Raw genomic sequence first — 17,605 nt, forward strand, 5'->3', positions numbered from 1 at the left:
AATCTGCGACCGGACATGTTCGGTGAATACTGACCGGACCGTGAGGATCCTATGTCCGGTCAAGTACAGTAAGCATCCAGTGAGGGTTTAATGCAACCAGACATGTCCGATCAGTGGTGATCGGACCCTGCCAACATCTGGTCAACACTTAAACACTGGTGTGCAGGTTGAACTGACTGGAGCGTCCGGTCACCTCACAGAGGCACATAACGGTTCATTTTTCAGGCTGCCTTATAAATAGAAGCTCCACTCGTGTGTGGAGTCACTTTTGCTCATTCCAACAGCTGAGAAACATGTTTGTGAGTGCCAAGAAGAGCAAGGTCCTAGTGAGGTTATTGAGATTCATGAATCCAAGAGAGTAGCCTCATTAGTGAATCAAGAGTAGCAAAGTGTGCATCCATCGTTCTCATTAGGCTTCGAGTGGTCAAGTGAGAGTTCATGCTTATTACTCTTGGTGATCGCCATCACCTAGATGGCTTGGTGGTGATTGGGAGCTTGGTGATCACCCGACGGAGCTTGTGAGTGACCCAACTCAAGTTGTAAGCGGTTTTGGGTGATTCACCGCGATGGAGTGTCAAAGAATCAACCCATAGAGAGCACTTGATCCTTGCGCGGATCAAGGGGGAGCTACACCCTTGTGTGGGTGCTCTAACGAGGACTAGTGGGGAGTGGCGACTCTCCGATACCTCAGCAAAACATCACCGTGTTCCTCTCTCCCTATTTACTTTGAGCATTTACTTTAAGCAATTCAACACTTGTTTTTATATTCATATAATTGCCATGCTAGAGTAAGTTTGGAACATAGGTTACAAGTCCTTTGTGCATTAGATTGATAGAAACACTTTTCTAGGCATAAGGGGTTAATTGGGCTAACCGTAGGATTTAATTATTGCAAGAAAATTTAGAATTAGCCCAATTCACCCCCCCATCTTGGGCATCTTGATCCTTTCAATTGGTATCAGAGCCTCGTGCTCACGTTTTTAAGCTTAATCGCTTAGAGCAAGATGTCTCACAGGGATGGACCTCCTCCTATCTTTGAGGGAGATGACTTTCCATATTGGAAAATCCGCATGGAGGCGTACTTAGAAGCTCTAGACGTTGGTATACTTAGAGCCGCCACACAAGGCTTCCCAAAACCTTGAGATGCTACACACTTACAAGGCGATGAGGTTAATTATGAAAAGTGGAATGCAAAGGCTCGAAACACCATCTTTAGAGGCCTTTGCAAAGATGTGTTCAACCACGTAAGGAACCACAAAGATGCCCATGCACTATGGTCGGACATTTATGCGCTCCATGAGGGAACCAAGAGTGAGCATGAGGAACGCTATCATCTTGTGATTAAAAAGATAAATTCATTTGAGATGCTTCCCAAAGAATGTGCTAATGAGATGTATTCATGTTTGAATGTTCTTATAGAGGAAGTCAATGGGCTTGGACTTACTCAAATGTCACCATCCGACGTTGTGAGAAAGATCTTGAGTGTCCTCCCCATTGATAAATATAGGCATATTGTGACTGTGCTACACCAAGGTGATCTTTCCACCGCTACACTGACACAAATCTTAGGAAAGATCAATGCTCATGAGATGTACATGCACATCACACCACAAGATGGCTCATCCTCTACCAAGAAGAAAGAGAAGGACTTAGCATTCAAAGCTAGCCAAGATAAGGGCAAAGCAAGACTTGAGTATGAGAGCTCAAGTGATGAAGAAGATGAAGATGAAGATCTTGCTCTCATGGTGAAGAAAGCCGCCAAAATGCTAAAGAAGCTAAACAAGAGTGGCATCAAGTTTGACAGCAAGAAGAAGAAGTTCTTCACAAGCTCTAGAAGAAAGCCAATCTCTGAAATGGATTGCTTCAATTATGGTGAACTTGGTCATCTAGCACATCAATGCACCAAGCCCAAGAAGAACAAGTTCAAGAACAAGAACAAGAGCAAGAAAGATGACTCAAGTAACGAAGATGAAGATGAGAAGAAGAAGAACAAGCCATACAAGAAGAGAGATGGCAAAAAGGGGGACTTCCACAAGAAGAAGAGTGAAAAGGCCTACATCGTCGGTGATTGGCTCACAGACATTGATTCATCTAGTGGATCATCCGATGATGATAGTGAAGATGAGAAGGTGGCCACCATTGCTATTGATCTTTCATCTTCACCGCCACCATCGCCATCATCCTCTACACACCTATGCCTTATGGCCAAGGGTGAACGCAAGATAACCAATAATGATGATAGTAGTGATGATCAGCAAGCTAGCGATGATGATAGCGATAGCGATGATGATGATTCACCTTCATATGATGATCTTGTCAAAATACTAAGAAAATACACTAAGATCATTAGAAAGAGTAGAGCTAAAAATGAAAAGCTTGATGCTAAAAATGACTCACTCTTAGCTAAATGCGATACATTGGAAAAGGCTAATGTTGAGCTTAAAGAAACAAATGATGCTATATCATCCAAACTTAAGGAGCTCAAATCTTCTAAGAAAGAGCTTAAAGATAAATATGATAAACTTGAGTGGGTGCACAATGAGCTCATCACTAGCCACAACAAGCTAAAAGATGAATACACCACTCTTAAGATCAATCATGATACTCTTGTTATTGCTCAAGAATTTTTACCAAATGAGCCACATGATGCTACTAACCATGTTGTTAAGATTGATATAGCTACATCATGTGACGATTTAATTGATGAGAGCATTGAGCAAGGATCTAGTGGCAAAGGCAAGCAAGTGGTTGAGTGTAATGACTATGATGAGTATATCAAGCTCAAGAGTGATAATGAGAAGCTAAAGAAAGATCTTGAAGAGATCAAAAGCCACAACGCCATTGTGCTAGAAACTCTTGATCATGATAAAGAATTGATCCTTGAGAATGAGAAGCTCAAAGAAGAAAACAAGAAGATCAAGGAAGAGAAGAAAGATGATGCTCTAAAGGAAGAAAATAAGAAGCTCAAGTTGGAGAAAGATCATCTCAAGATTGGGTTGAGCAAGTTTGCTAGAGGCAAGCACCTCCAAAGTGAGCTACTCATGAACACCGTCATGAAGATGGATAGAAGTGGCATTGGATATGTGGCAAGTGTAGAAAAAAAGAAGGCTCAAGTTCAACAACAACAATCAAAGCCAAAGCCAAAGCCAAAGAGATGTTTTGAGTGTGGACAAGAAGGCCACTTTGCTCATGAGTGCTAAACTCCACCGCCACAACCTTTGCCCAAGCATGCTAGACCCTTTGCCTTCAATGCTCACTACATGCTTAGAAAGGATTCTAGTGGAAAGATGAAAGTCATGTTCTTAGGACCCCCTAACAAGAATAGGCCTAAGAAGATTTGGGTGGCTAAGTCACTTGTTGAGAAGGTGAAGGGCCCTCAACAAGTTTGGGTTCCTAAAGCTTGAATCTCTTGTGTGTAGGTGAACTACAAGACCGGTGGAAGTTATTGGGTTATTGATAGTGGTTGCACTCAACATATAACCGGTGATCCTTGTATGTTCACCTCACTAGACGAAGAGGTAGATGAACAAGAGAATAACATTTGGAGATAACTCAAAGGGCAAGGTTAAAGGATTGGGCAAAGTGGCAATATCAAATGATCATTCCATCTCCAATGTGCTTTATGTTGCTTCATTAAGCTTCAACTTGCTATCTGTTGGACAATTGTGTGATCTTGGCTTCCAATGCTTGTTCACCGAGAAGGAGGTTGTTGTATCCAAGGTAGATGATAATCAAGTGATATTCAATGGATTTAGATACAACAACTTATATCTAGTGGACTTCACCTCTGAAGATGCAAATTTGAAAACTTGCCTATTCACCAAAACAACACTTGGATGGCTATGGCATAGAAGACTTGCTCATGTTGGTATGAGTTCACTCAAGAAGCTAATGAAGAATGATTTGGTGAGAGGGTTGAAGGATGTAAAGTTTGAGAAGGACAAGCTTTGTAGTGCATGTCAAGCCGACAAGCAAGTTGCAAATACCCATCCAACAAAAGCTTTCATGTCAACCATAAGAGTGCTAGAACTCCTACACATGGATTTATTTGGACTAACAACATACAAGAGTTTGGGAGGGAATCTCTTTTATCTTGTGATTGTTGATGACTATTCAAGGTATACATGGGTATTCTTTCTTCATGACAAATCTAAAGTTGCATCTTGCTTCAAGAAGTTTGCCAAGAGAGCTCAAAATGAATTTGAAGTGAAGCTCAAGAAGATAAGAAGTGACAATGGAAAATAATTTGACAATACAAACATTAAAGCTTATTGTGATAAAGTTGGGATCAAGTATGAAGTCTCCATAACTTATACTCCTCAACAAAATGGTGTAGTTGAGAGGAAGAACCGGACTTTGATCACTCTTGCAAGGACAATGCTAGATGAGTACAACACCCCCAAATCTTTATGGGCGGAAGCAATCAACACCGCATGCTATGCATCAAACTGCCTATTCCTTCAAAAGTTCCTTGACAAGACACCTTATGAGTTGCTCAATAGGAAGAAGCTAGACGTCTCCTTCTTTAGGGTGTTTGGTTACAAATGCTACATCTACAAGAAGCGGCAACACCTAGGGAAGTTCCAAAGACGTTGTGATATTAGTTTTCTTGTTGGTTACTCATCAAAGTCCAAGGCATATAGAGTATTTAATCATGCCACCGGCTTGGTTGAAGAAACATATGATGTGGAATTTGATGAATCTAACGGCTCCCAATGAGCACATGAGAATCTTGATGATGTAGGTGATGAACCATTGAGGGAGGCTATGAAGAATATTCTAGTGGGAGACATCAAGACAAAAGATGTTGAAGATGATATACAAGACATTGATCAACCTTCTTCATCAAGTGTGCCACAAGATGGTGAAAAAGATGGGAGAGTAGAAAATGAAGATACTCATGTCTCCCATGAGCAAATGGTGGTACAAGCACAAGATGTTGATGCTCCACAACCTCCTCCTCAAGTGGTCAATAGAAGAAATACACCTCTCCTACAAGATCATCCACAAGATCTCATCATAGGGAGTCCATCAAAAGGTGTAATGACTCGATCTCAAAAACTTGCTTCATTTATAGCTCATTACTCTTTTGTCTCTTGCTATGAGCCTACCAAGGTAGAAGAAGCTCTTAAAGATCCAGATTGGATCAATGCCATGCATGAAGAATTGAACAACTTCACTCGCAATGAAGTTTGGACTCTTGAAGAGCGACCAAAAGGTGCAAGAGTCATTGAAACAAAGTGAGTGTTCTGTAATAAGCAAGATGATCAAGGTGTCATTGTGAGGAACAAGGCAAGACTAGTTGAAAGGGGTTCTCCCAAGTTGAAGGTTTGGATTTTGGAGAGACCTTTGCACCGGTTGCAAGATTAGAAGCCATCTGTATCCTACTTGCATATGCATCACATCATGAAATGAAACTATATCAAATAGATATGAAAAGTGCATTTTTAAATGGCTTTATTAATGAACTAGTCTATGTTGATCAACCTCTCGGGTTTGAAGACCTTAGATATCCTAATCATGTTTATAGGTTGTCCAAGGCACTATATGGGCTTAAGCAAGCCCCAAGAGCTTGGTATTAGCACCTTCGGGACTTCCTCATTGAGAAAGGCTTCACCATTAGGAAGGTCGACACCACACTATTCACCAAGAGGCTTGATGGGCATATCTTCATTTGTCAAGTATATGTTGATGATATCATATTTGGATCATCAAATGAAGACTCATGCAAAGAATTTGGTGAATTGATGTCAAAAGAGTTCGAGATGTCAATGATTGGTGAACTTACATTCTTTCTTGGTTTTCAAGTCAAGCAAATGAAAGAAGGCATCTTCATCTCTCAAGAGAAATACACAAAAGATCTTCTCAAGAGATTCAAGATGGATGAATGTAAGCCAATCAAGACACCAATGCCTACCAATGGACATCTCGACCTAGATAAGGGAGGTAACCCGATTGATTAAACTCTCTACCGTTCCATAATTGGTAGCTTATTATATTTAACCATATCTAGGCCCGACATCATGTTTAGTGTGTGTATGTGTGCTAGATTTCAAGCTAATCCTAAGGAAATACATTTAATTGCCATAAAAAGAATCCTTAGGTATCTTAAGCACACACCAAGCATTAGCCTTTGGTATCCCAAAGGAGCTATATTTGAATTGGTTGGCTATTCTGATTCGGATTATGCCGGTTGCAAAGTTGATAGAAAAAGCACATTCGGAGGGTGCCATTTGCTTGGTAGATCACTTGTGTTTTGGTCCTCCAAGAAACAAAATAGTGTGGCTTTGTCTACCACCAAAGCGAAATACATTGCCGTGGGTGCTTGTTGTGCACAAATATTATATATGAAACAAACTTTGCTAGACTATAGTGTAGTTCTAGAAAAGGTACCTCTTTTGTGCGACAATGAAAGTACGGTAAAACTTGCAAAATAATCCGGTTCAACACTCTCGCACCAAGTACATAGATATCTACCATCACTTTCCAAGAGATCATGTTGCTAAAAATGATATATCACTAGAAGGTGTAAGAACCGAAGATCAATTAGCGGATATCTTCACTAAACCGCTAGATGAGGCTATATTTTGTAGATTGCGGAATGAGCTCAATGTGCTTGATTTTAGCAACTTCACAAAAAATTGAGCTTATGTTGTCCCTTGCATTGCATTGTAATATACAACATGTTTAACGCTTTATAATGCATATAGGGCTTGTCTAACATGGTTAAGATAACCGCCGAAAAGCGTGTGAAGAAGCTTAACCTTGGATCAAACTTGACAAGCAACTAGATTTACTTACAAGTAATGCATATGTATGAATGTTGTTTTGTCGTTTTATTCCATTTGCCCTCTTATTGCCTATTTTCTTAAAAAGAATTATAGCCTAAGGCAAAATATTTTGAAAAATATGAGGGTTTGAGAAAGGTCACTCACATCAGTCCCAATTGATGTTTATTTGGATCTTATTTGAGTTGGGACTTAATTGGGAACAGGTAGCGCGGAGGAACTTTGAAGATTTGCTAGAAAAGAGTGATCGGACGCTACACCAGACTCTACAGTCCAGCGTCTGGTCAGTTCATAGGAGGTGAACTCGCTACGAAGGAGTGACCGGACTCTGGCTGCGTCCAGTCGGTGTAACAACCCAAAAATCCATACACCAAAAATATCAACTACAAATTTTTTTTCTTAAAACTCCCATGTGTTGATGAGTGTCATGTATAGAAACTCAACCTAAGAGATGCATTAGGTCTAACCCCAACCTAAGTCAACACATAAGCATGGCATGCCATTTGTTAATCATGTTTATTTAAATACTGACAAATGAAACATAGCATACATTGTTAACTCACATGGTGATTTGGATTTTCATTTGTTTTATGTAATGCCTAACAACTCCTTTAAAGAAATAAACCATAAAGTAATTATTACTCAAACCAAAGAATAAATGTTTAAAGAGAAAACTAATTCTATTTTTGTATAACAAAACTACACTTATTTTTGTTATACAAAATAGCTAAATAAATTCCTAATATATATACAAAAGAATGTTGTGGGTCTCATATCTAAAACTACAATGACTAAGGTACACCAATTTTGAATTCAAAATTTCAAACCAAATTGGAATTCAAACAAAGGAGGAGAAAAATAAAAACGGAAAAGGGGAAGAAAAGCAGAAGGCCCACAGCTGGCTCGGCCTGCTCGGCCCGCTAGTGCGCAGCAGCAGCCAGCCTCGCAGCCCAAGTAACCGATTGGCCCAGCCTGCTTCTCTCCCCAGCCAGCCCAACTCACTCACCTGGCTTCGCTGGCCCACGTGCAGCCACAAGCAGGCCTGGCCTAACCGCGCCGGCCCAACGCGCCAGCACGCCAGCACGCCATCACACGATGGAAGCCGCTGCCAAGCGGGGCCCAGGTGTCATCACCCACCTCGATCCCCCCTGCTTTTCCCAATCGTAGAGCAGAGACAGGAGCAGGAGCTCCATGTAATCGCCTTGGCCGCATGATCGCACCATCAACCAATCAGACATGCTCAAGGACACCAGCCGGACCGTCCAAGTCTGACAGAAGTCACACCCATGGCATGACCCTGCCCCCCACCCCTCGCGCGCGCCTGCCATGGCCATGGTCGGGCCGTGACCATGTCGCTTCCCTGTCCCCCGCCTTGCTAACCAAGGAACACGAAAACGGTTTTGCCATCGCACCCATAGCCCCAACGCGACCCCATAGCCCTAGCCTCGACACGATCATAGCCCTCTGCACGCCCCTTGGCCATCCCCAGCCGCTCGCTCCATGCCTGGCCGAGCTCCGGCTATAAAAGCCCTAACCCCGGCTGCCCAAACACGTCCCCATGCCCTGCCGCCACCTCGTGGCCATCCACTGCACAACCGAGCCAAGAAAGAGAGGGGATAGAGGAAAAAGAAGGAGCATCGGCGCCACCTGATGTCGCAGGAGTCGCCGTAGCGAAGGACGACACCTCGATCCACACCGACGACGCTGCATGGCACTACACTAGCTCTTCACTACACTCGCCTCACCACTGCGCCACCATCCTATCTTCCACAACACCAACAGTGAGCCCTAGTCTTCTCCTGCTCACTGTCGGACCTCGCTGTGTCGGCCATGGCGCTCCACACCAGGAGCGCGTAGGCCAAGGCCATCTCTGGCCTCTAGGTCAACATGCATGCACACACTGGCCAAGGAACGAACATGTCATGCGCTCAATTGTGAGAAAAGAGGACCGCTGCGACGCCACCTAGCCTGCGCCGTTCACCACCGGATCGCCGCCATGGCCGAATCAAGCCACCACCGTGGCCAAAGCCACCGGAGGCTCTAGAGGTCCCCTTGACCTGCTCGATGAGCCTGCTGGAGCACCGTAATGCTCACATGCACCACATGATCGGGTTTTGCCGCTGCCATCGCGCCATCCCCGTACGCCGTCATGCTCGAGCAGCCGACGCTGTGGCTAGACCACTGGGAAACCCTGGCCGCCGCGATAGCGTCACCATTGAAGTCACCATACCTTGGAGAAGCCGTAACACCACACTACTATAACACCCTGGTGTTTAGCTTCCACATTTGCACTTGCATTTCATGGACATGAGCATCATTCATTCATTCACAAGCTTATATCACATGAAACATGTCTTTGAAACATTGCAACGTATCGTTATGTTTCATGTGTGTTGTTTCCTTTATGAAATAAAGAGTGTGCAACACTTAAGTGCAACATGTGCCACTCACTTTAGTGAAACAAATTTTGTTAATACTATGCAACAAGATCATGAAACATGTGAAACATGACTATGAAACAATTATAATAATTCATGTGTTTTTCATTATTTCAGTACATACCTTGCTTGATTCTTGTGTGACCAATGTATGGTGTGGCTAAAAATTCTTTTAAGTAACTTAGTTACACCTAGAATGTCATTTGGGACATTGTTCATGTTGATCACTTTGACTAATTAGGTTCCCAAGTCATGGTTTGACCAAATTTGACCCCTGAACCCTTTTGTTTGACTGTTTAAAAAGTGTGGCTTAGGATGTTTGCATGTCTGAGCAACCTAAAACAAAGTTGTAGCAAATTTTATAAGGAACAAACTTTGTTTAGAAGCCAAGTCATGAAAATGTGCACAACATGTTCAAAAAGGACCCACAACTCAGCTTTGAAGGTGGATTCAACACTTGAAAAATTTGCTAAGTCCTAAATGCAATTTCAGTTTGAATGGGCCAACTTTGGCTTGATATAACTCGTGATCCATTGAGAATTAGCTATTGATTTCTAAATCAAAGTTGTAGCCCTACTATAGCTCTACAACTTTCATGTTCATTGTTTCCAATAATATGTCATGGTTTAGGAGCTAATCACTGTCAAACATCGCCTGTCAGTCGGGTGATGGATCACTGAATCAGAGTTCAGGCTAGCTACAGTGATCACCGTTTCAGAAAATGTCCGACGCGTGGGTGACACTCATCGTCGGTCGCCTGACGCACAGGCCACGCACCGCGGCCATCCTAGCGCTGCTGGCCACGACGTGAACACAACGCGCGCCTACCCGACCAGCCCGTCAGCCCATTTTTCATTTCTTCGCCTCCACCGCGCGCAGCAAGCGAGCTCAAGCCGCTCTGCCATTGCCGCTCCAACTTCACCATTGCCGAGCTCACGCACCGCTGCAAAAACACGCACTACACCTTCACCGTAGCACCGCCGTGTTCGCCTCTACGTCCTCCACCACTTAGACGAGCCGTTCGAGCTTAGGTAAGGTCACTGTGACCATTCCAGCACCGCCGCCATGGCTGAGCTTCGCCGGAGTTGGCACTCACCGTGGCCAGCGCACCACCGCACCGTTCCTCCATCACTAGCCCTCGTCTCGTCTTCCCCATCTCATGTAGTTCCTCATGTGAAGACATTACCGACCAAGCCAGTCCGGTCATGCCAGAATGCGGCCGCGCACCGCCGTGCGCCACGGCCGAGCCGCCGTGCGCCATGGCCTGCGTGCTTAGGGGCCGCTAGGGCCTAGACTTAGGGGGTCAATCGACGCGTGGGACCTTGGGGAGCATGCCGATGCTGTCAGTTTCACCGAAGGAGCCGCCGTCGGCGAGCTTCACCATGTGCCGCGCCGTCGTCGCTGCCTCCCTTGTTTCGTCTCACTGACCAGTGGGGTCGGCTGACACCCAGGTCCCACACGGCAGTGACTATTTGAGTCATAAGCTAGTTCAAATTCCAGTTTTGAATGCTATTTTGAGAATTTTGTATCTTCAAATATGTAGATCCAAATGTTGTGATTCAAATTTTGTTAGACTCACTGTGAGGTCTAGTATTTAATAAAAATATGTTTTGAGCACATTATGTAGAAATTTTGGATGAATTAAATAGGAACTTCAAAAGTGTTTTTGAATGCATGAAAACTTGTTTAAATCATATCTTGAGTTTCTGTGATCCAAAAAATGTGAAATTTTGTGGGTAAGCTAGTACTGCTTAGTAGAAGCCCTGGTTAAAATTTGATAGTCATTGCATGTGTGGTTTTTGAGTTATAGATTTTCCTTTTATCATTGGTGGATACTTGTGTGAATTTTTGTAAATTATCTAGGAATCCTATGGCCATAAAACTTGGTAGGTAGTATCTTAGTACCTTAAGGATGCTTGAAAAAATATGAAATCTGTTGCTTGACACTTTTTACTAAGGTTTCCTAATTATGCCATTTTAAGCCATTCTACCTTACTAATTTTGTGTAGGTTGTTATACTTACTCAAATGGTGTGAAATTTTTATGGTAGTCTACTTAGGGCATGTAGTGTCAACTATAATTTTTATAGATTTAATGGTGTAGTTTTCATATATGTTTACTATTTCCTCTAATTAATTAAATAAATTAAGAAAGATATTAGAGGAAATGTTTTGGTGATGAACACCCTACTTTCTGGTGTTCTTGTGACATGTGTGACATGTGAGTAGAGTTAGTTTTGTCCAATTGTGTGTTTACATCATAAGTTGTTAATTATTTGTTTGCATTATGTCCCTCTGGATAGATCTAGGGACTTTAGAAAGTTCCCTAGGATATTTTGATTTTCTGTGGATGTGGTGAATACAAGAGTTGTAGATAATTTAGGTATCTAGCTCCTGTCAAAATTTGAGGGCATTTGGACTAGTAGTTTAGAAACTACAGCTGTTTAAAGTTAGGTTCCAGTTTTTGCTTACTCTCTGTCTTGTGAGGACAGAGTTCTGTTGATTTATGAATTCGACCTGGCAAAGGTTTGAATCATGCTTTGAGGTCTGAAAATGAATTGTAGACAATTTCATAAGGTTTCCAGATTGGCTTGTTGCGTATTAATTGGATTTATAAATCTCCAGTTATGGCTAGTTTACTGTACCGCTACATAGTCTTCATTTTGCTGAAATACAAATGCTTGAGTGTATGCTTGATGCAATGTTTTCGTTGATTGTTAGGGGTTAGCCTAACTTAAGAATATGCTTAGGTGCAAGTGCTAGGTCATTAACTGAAGATGAGCAATTATACATTAGGTTGTATAAACTTGGTAAGTAAAGTGATTTGAATAGGGCTTAAGTTAGAATATGCAAACTACATCGAACGTGCGCATTCCCCGAGCATCCCTGACATTCGTTCATGTGCATCCATGATATTTATCATACGCATTCATGCAATAGGTGTGCCGGAGGGAGTGACGTTGTTGGAGTTCGAGGGAGCCAACCAGGAGGAGGAACCTGAAGTGCAGGAAGCCGACGAAGCAGTCGCCGCGGAGGAATTGCCCGAGTGTCCTGACCACCAGCCTTCCTCGTTCCTGAAAGGCAAGCCCTAGAGGATATTAAGCTTCCCATGCTTTTACAAATACATTGAGTATCTTTTATTGTTGATGATGCATTACGTATAGGAATTGGTTGGAACCAATTGCTGCATTATATATCCTTCTTTGTCCAGATATCGCATTGTATCCTATTTAAGTTCAGGAACGGGTTAAATGCTTAGCCATACTTAGTGTGGTAGAAGACAGGTGATTTCCTGTCACCTGCGAGCTTTAGGATGAGGTGGATCATGGTTGGCTATATTTGCTATCGTGGAAAAGAATCATGTTAATAATGAATTAAGACCGGGCGGAGTCTTGTGTATGTTTGGATATAGTGACTCCGTCTGAGTCGTTTAAGGACCGATACGCTGTATGTCCTCATGTCATATTGAACGCAGCCTAACACTTAGCTGGCCAGATAAGTCATTTCAACCGCGAAGCCGAGTAGCTCGACTCAGGCCGGGGATGCGAGCAGTGGCGTGCATTCTAGAGGTAGTAAGGATGTGCAGAGAGCCATTGGCATAAGTCCAAGGCGGGTTAGAGTCTCGAACAACCTTGGCTGAGTGGTTCTCTGAGAATGCCGATCTGTTTGGACTCGCGACTCCTGAATCGTACCAAAGGTGACTTGTTTGCGACCCTGACGGGGAAAGCAGGGTTTGTGTTTAGAAATACCCCTTTAGCTAGATAGGAATCGATTCAAATCGTCGTCTCTCCCGGATAGTGAGAACTTGACTGAGCAGCGACAATGTAGATTCAATTACTTTAACGATATGGTTAAATGGATGATGATGATACGGTTGCCACAATGAATACCTGATATGGTTATTAATGTTTGCACCCTAATAAAATGATTGCTTAGTACATGTGCTAATATAGTTGACAGGTTAATGGCTAAAAGTCACTACTAGTTCATGTTAAGAGTTGATCATATTACTTATGCTTTTCTACAAAAAGAAAGTATCAGCCAGATCCACTACATTAAGCTATGCATAATCCTTGGTGTCATTTGTTTGGTTTTTGATGGGTAAGTCTAGCTGAGTACATTCCCGTACTTAGGGTTTATTCTCTCTTGTTGCAGATGACATTCTATATCAGGGATTCTGTAAGTATTGTCTCCACCTGGCGGGTGACGAAGACTAGATCATGGGCATGATCTATGTTCTCTTATCTGAATGCTTTTGCGGGCTATGATCAGTGAACCAGTATGTGTATTTGAACTCGGATGTGTGAGTTAAACTATTTGCTTCCGCATGTTTACAAGACTTGTTTTGTAATAATGATGACTTTGTGATGATGTAATCTATTTGCGAACGTCTGCGAAATGTTGTAACATACGATATGTTATGTTGAATTACTGTGATCTTGATTGTATGCAAGTTGGTTTGAAATCCTTCGAGATTTTGGTTGACTACCGGGTTTATATGGGCTCAAGTTTGACAATTTGGTCGTTTCGATGATTGTTTTTATACTTGTGCTCTTATAAATTGGTCGGTTCTGTGACAACTACCGCACCCGTACACTTCCGGCAAGGCTCGCCAGCGAGGTATGCCACTGGCGGGAACCCACCGCATGGAGGAAGGGGGGAAATTTCTTCCCTGGACCACCCACCCATACACCCGGTTCACATAGACCATAGAGAGAAGAGAATAAGGGTGGACGCGGTTCACCGAAAGGAGACGCGGTCCACCGTAGACCGACGCATGCGTCCACCGTGGACTATGCCTGTGAACCAAGCCTAGTGGAGGCCCATGGCTACGACGTGGTAGCGCCACAGCTTGCCATGTGTCCAGGCTAGCCCGGCCCAAATCCAGCCCATATCCAGGCCCAACCGGCCCAATTCGGACCCGGTCCGTGTTGACCATTGACCGGTCAACGTTGATGGTTGACCTGGCCCCACATGTCAGTGTCACAAAGACTCCAGACCCACCTATCAATAAATGATGTCATGCTAACGTCATGACGATGTCACGCGGGCCCCACCTGTCAGTATCAACACAGCCTAGGTGACGTCACGATGACGTCAGCTACTGACGTCAGCAGCACTGGCCCCACATGTCAGTGACTATGAACCATTGACTGTTGACTTGCCCATTGACCTAGCGTTGACTTTGACTGAACCTACAGGTCAGTGACCCAAGAGCCTCTGGCCCCACCTATCAGGAACGATGATGTTGATGACGTCATGCTCACATCAAGACGATGTCAGTAGGAACCCCACTTGTCAGCTCAGAGCTGAGCCAATGACGTCACGCTGACGTCAGCACACCACGTGGACCAGTCACAGCATGACACGTGTCAGCCTAGGATTAATTCAGCCTTTTTCCATTTTTAGAGAGGAATTAAACTTTAGAAATTCATAACTAATTCATACGACCTCAGAAAAATACGAAACTAGGACCAAAATTCATCTAAAATCGAGCTTTATGCAATGAACCCATGTTTGAGTGCATTTGGCTCTTTTGAATTTTCATTGCTTCTTTGTGCTATTCTATAGACGTCGCTAATGCAACTATAATATGATCATTGCAGAATAGGAGGAGAACCAGACGGACGAGGATCATGAGTACTGTGAGGAGAACAGAGATGACTACACTGAAGGTGCCACATCCCACCCAATCTCGTAGCACCTATTACGTATGGCTAACATAGAACTGTTATTGCTTTACCTTACTACTATACTCATACTATGATAAGACTTGCATGGTAGTATGCTTACTTGATGGCCTTTACCTTGACACAACATTACCCCTGCATACCCTGCTATTAGGCTAGACACACGCTTACTGCTATATTTCATTGCTTACACTTCTACTATGCTTATACTACATTAATGCGTGGTGGAAACTGGTGTTATCTAGACTATGGGGAGAGTGCTACGTGTGTGACTTGGGCATGTGGAGGGTGAGGGTTGTGTCGACCAAGTTGGAGTATACAATGAGCCTAGGGCAAGTCTTGCTATGGGATACTACCTGGGCACCCCTAGAATGGATACCTATGGTGGGTAGATGTCATGAGGTGGTCCTAGGTGTGAACCTGTGATGGGAGGAGCCTAGGATGGAGGTGCTATGGTGGCACGACAAATGGAAACCCTAATGAAGACATTCTGGCTTGGTCATCCATAAGGACTTACTAGTACTCAGATTCACCGAGAAGCCTTATGTACCACTCACCCTATATGGTGTGGGACGGCCGAACTACTTGGTAGGATATTGCCACTACTGCTAGGTTGATAGCGGACAGTGTAAGGAGGTACAGGGCGCGGAGGATTTCCCCCACACCCTTCTGAGACTTCATGGAGGCCTTGCGGACCCGGCTCATGACTCACAGTTTTAGCCACCCTAGACTAGACTTGGGGTGTACCAGGGCTAAATGGTAGAGTGGCATTATCCTAGGCTAGCAAGCGGCCAGAATTAGCCTAGTTGACGATGGTCAACGAGGAAGGCAGATCTTGTGGTTATGTAAAACCTCTGTAGAGTGTATGGTTGATCGATCGATACATGTGCCGACTTGTCGGCTATGGACCTTTCCTGGGTTTCGCTTAAACTAGATAGTGAGATGAGTCCTTCTCTTCTTCCCCCGTGAGAGAGTGTCGGTCGTAGCTAGGGGCTACGGGCCTTGAGATAGTGCCAAGAGGGAGTTGGCCTGTCGACTGAGTGATGGAATGGTGATGGTGTGGATGGTGGTATAACGATCCTAGGACCAAAACCTGGCTCTGGTAGGGAATGGGGTGGAATGGATGTGGGAATGGTGTTAAAACTTGACCAACTATTATTATATACTTGACATGCTAATACATAGGAAACCCTAGCCTTATAGATTCCTTTTGATTATATCCAACTTGCATCCAATTTCCACAAAGCAATGCTCATAGGGTGGGAGTGGCCAGTACAAATCATACTGATAAATTTTGGCACATAGGTTCTGCTGAAGAGTACAGCTCCGAGGAGTTTGACGGTTGAGGGGTTCATGCCTTTGCTCGAGTTTGGTGATCTTACCTTTAAGCTGTTCTAAATGAATGCTACTTTTGATTCCGCCAATGCGGCGATGTAATAAATTATGTAATTCCGCACTATTTGTACTCTAATATTATTGTTGTATGGATGTGGTATTCAACTAGAAACTTGGGTAATATGATCTATAATGGTCTTATTACACTTCAACTCTATGGATTTCCCAACATAGAAATCTGGTCGTTTCAGTTGGTATCAGAGTCATACTTAACCATAGGACAAAACCCTCAGAAATGGATGATAGAATAGGACATGGACAGCCCCTCTTTTGGTTATATACCGACCATGCATTTACTTTTATGCAGGGCTTATCTATTATTGACCTGCTAACACCGGTTCCTTAAAACATGCAGATGGCAACGAACGTCGACTGGCCGCCTCTAGGACCGCTACCTCTGGATCACGCCAAGCTTACCTTTGACCTACGTGAGCTCGGGGGTTTTGCACAAACCCTCTGCCAAGTTCTTGTCATGTTAGGAGTCCCCAACGAGCTTGTCAAGGTCACCTGCACCGGGAAGCCAGCTCAGGAAGGAGGAATCGAAGGACCGATTGTCACCTTAGTCGAGTTCCTAGCTAGCACTACCTTACCTTCTATCCCAGCTTTCATCGAGTTGACTATAGAGGACACAGTCGAGGAGGGACTGCAAGCTATCTCACACAAGGCACTTCACAGAGTGATGAGGGACCACTACGAGCACCTGAAGATGATAGAGTTCCATCTACTTCCCCAGGCCCTTGTCCTCAGCCTTACCCCTAGTGAGCAGAGTTTCACGACTAGTAGAGTTATCCTTGCTGAGGAGGATAGATGCCTTCGTGTCTCAGCTATCCACCTACTAGAGCAGGATAGATACATGACCTAGCTAGAGTAGAGGAGACGTCAGGACCAGGCCCTTCAGTGGGAGTACTAGGAGCGAGACTCATAGGGAGCACAGGAGCGGGCAAGTCTACTGGAGACAGTTGCCAAGCTACAGGACAAGGTCAACCATCATGAAGAAGTCCACAGAACCAAGGTCACAGACTTACAGGACAAAGCCATCGACCTAGGCAATAGAAACTGCTACCTCGACAGCAAGGTCTTGGAGTTGCAGAGAGAGTTGGATGACAAGAAGGCTGAGTTCAACTGCAGAGGGGATAGAGAAAGGTCCAAGGGGATTGATATGCTGAAAATCCAATCTCGGAACAAGACCATGACTCAAGAGCTAGAGGAGTTTAGGAAGAAGGCCGTTCGCAACTAGGGTCACTTGATTGAGGCACTCAGGTAGAATGAGTACCTTCAAGACAAGTGTGAGAGGA

This window comes from Miscanthus floridulus, chromosome 6, assembly GCF_019320115.1.
Source record: "Miscanthus floridulus cultivar M001 chromosome 6, ASM1932011v1, whole genome shotgun sequence".
Taxonomy (NCBI): Eukaryota; Viridiplantae; Streptophyta; class Magnoliopsida; order Poales; family Poaceae; genus Miscanthus; species Miscanthus floridulus.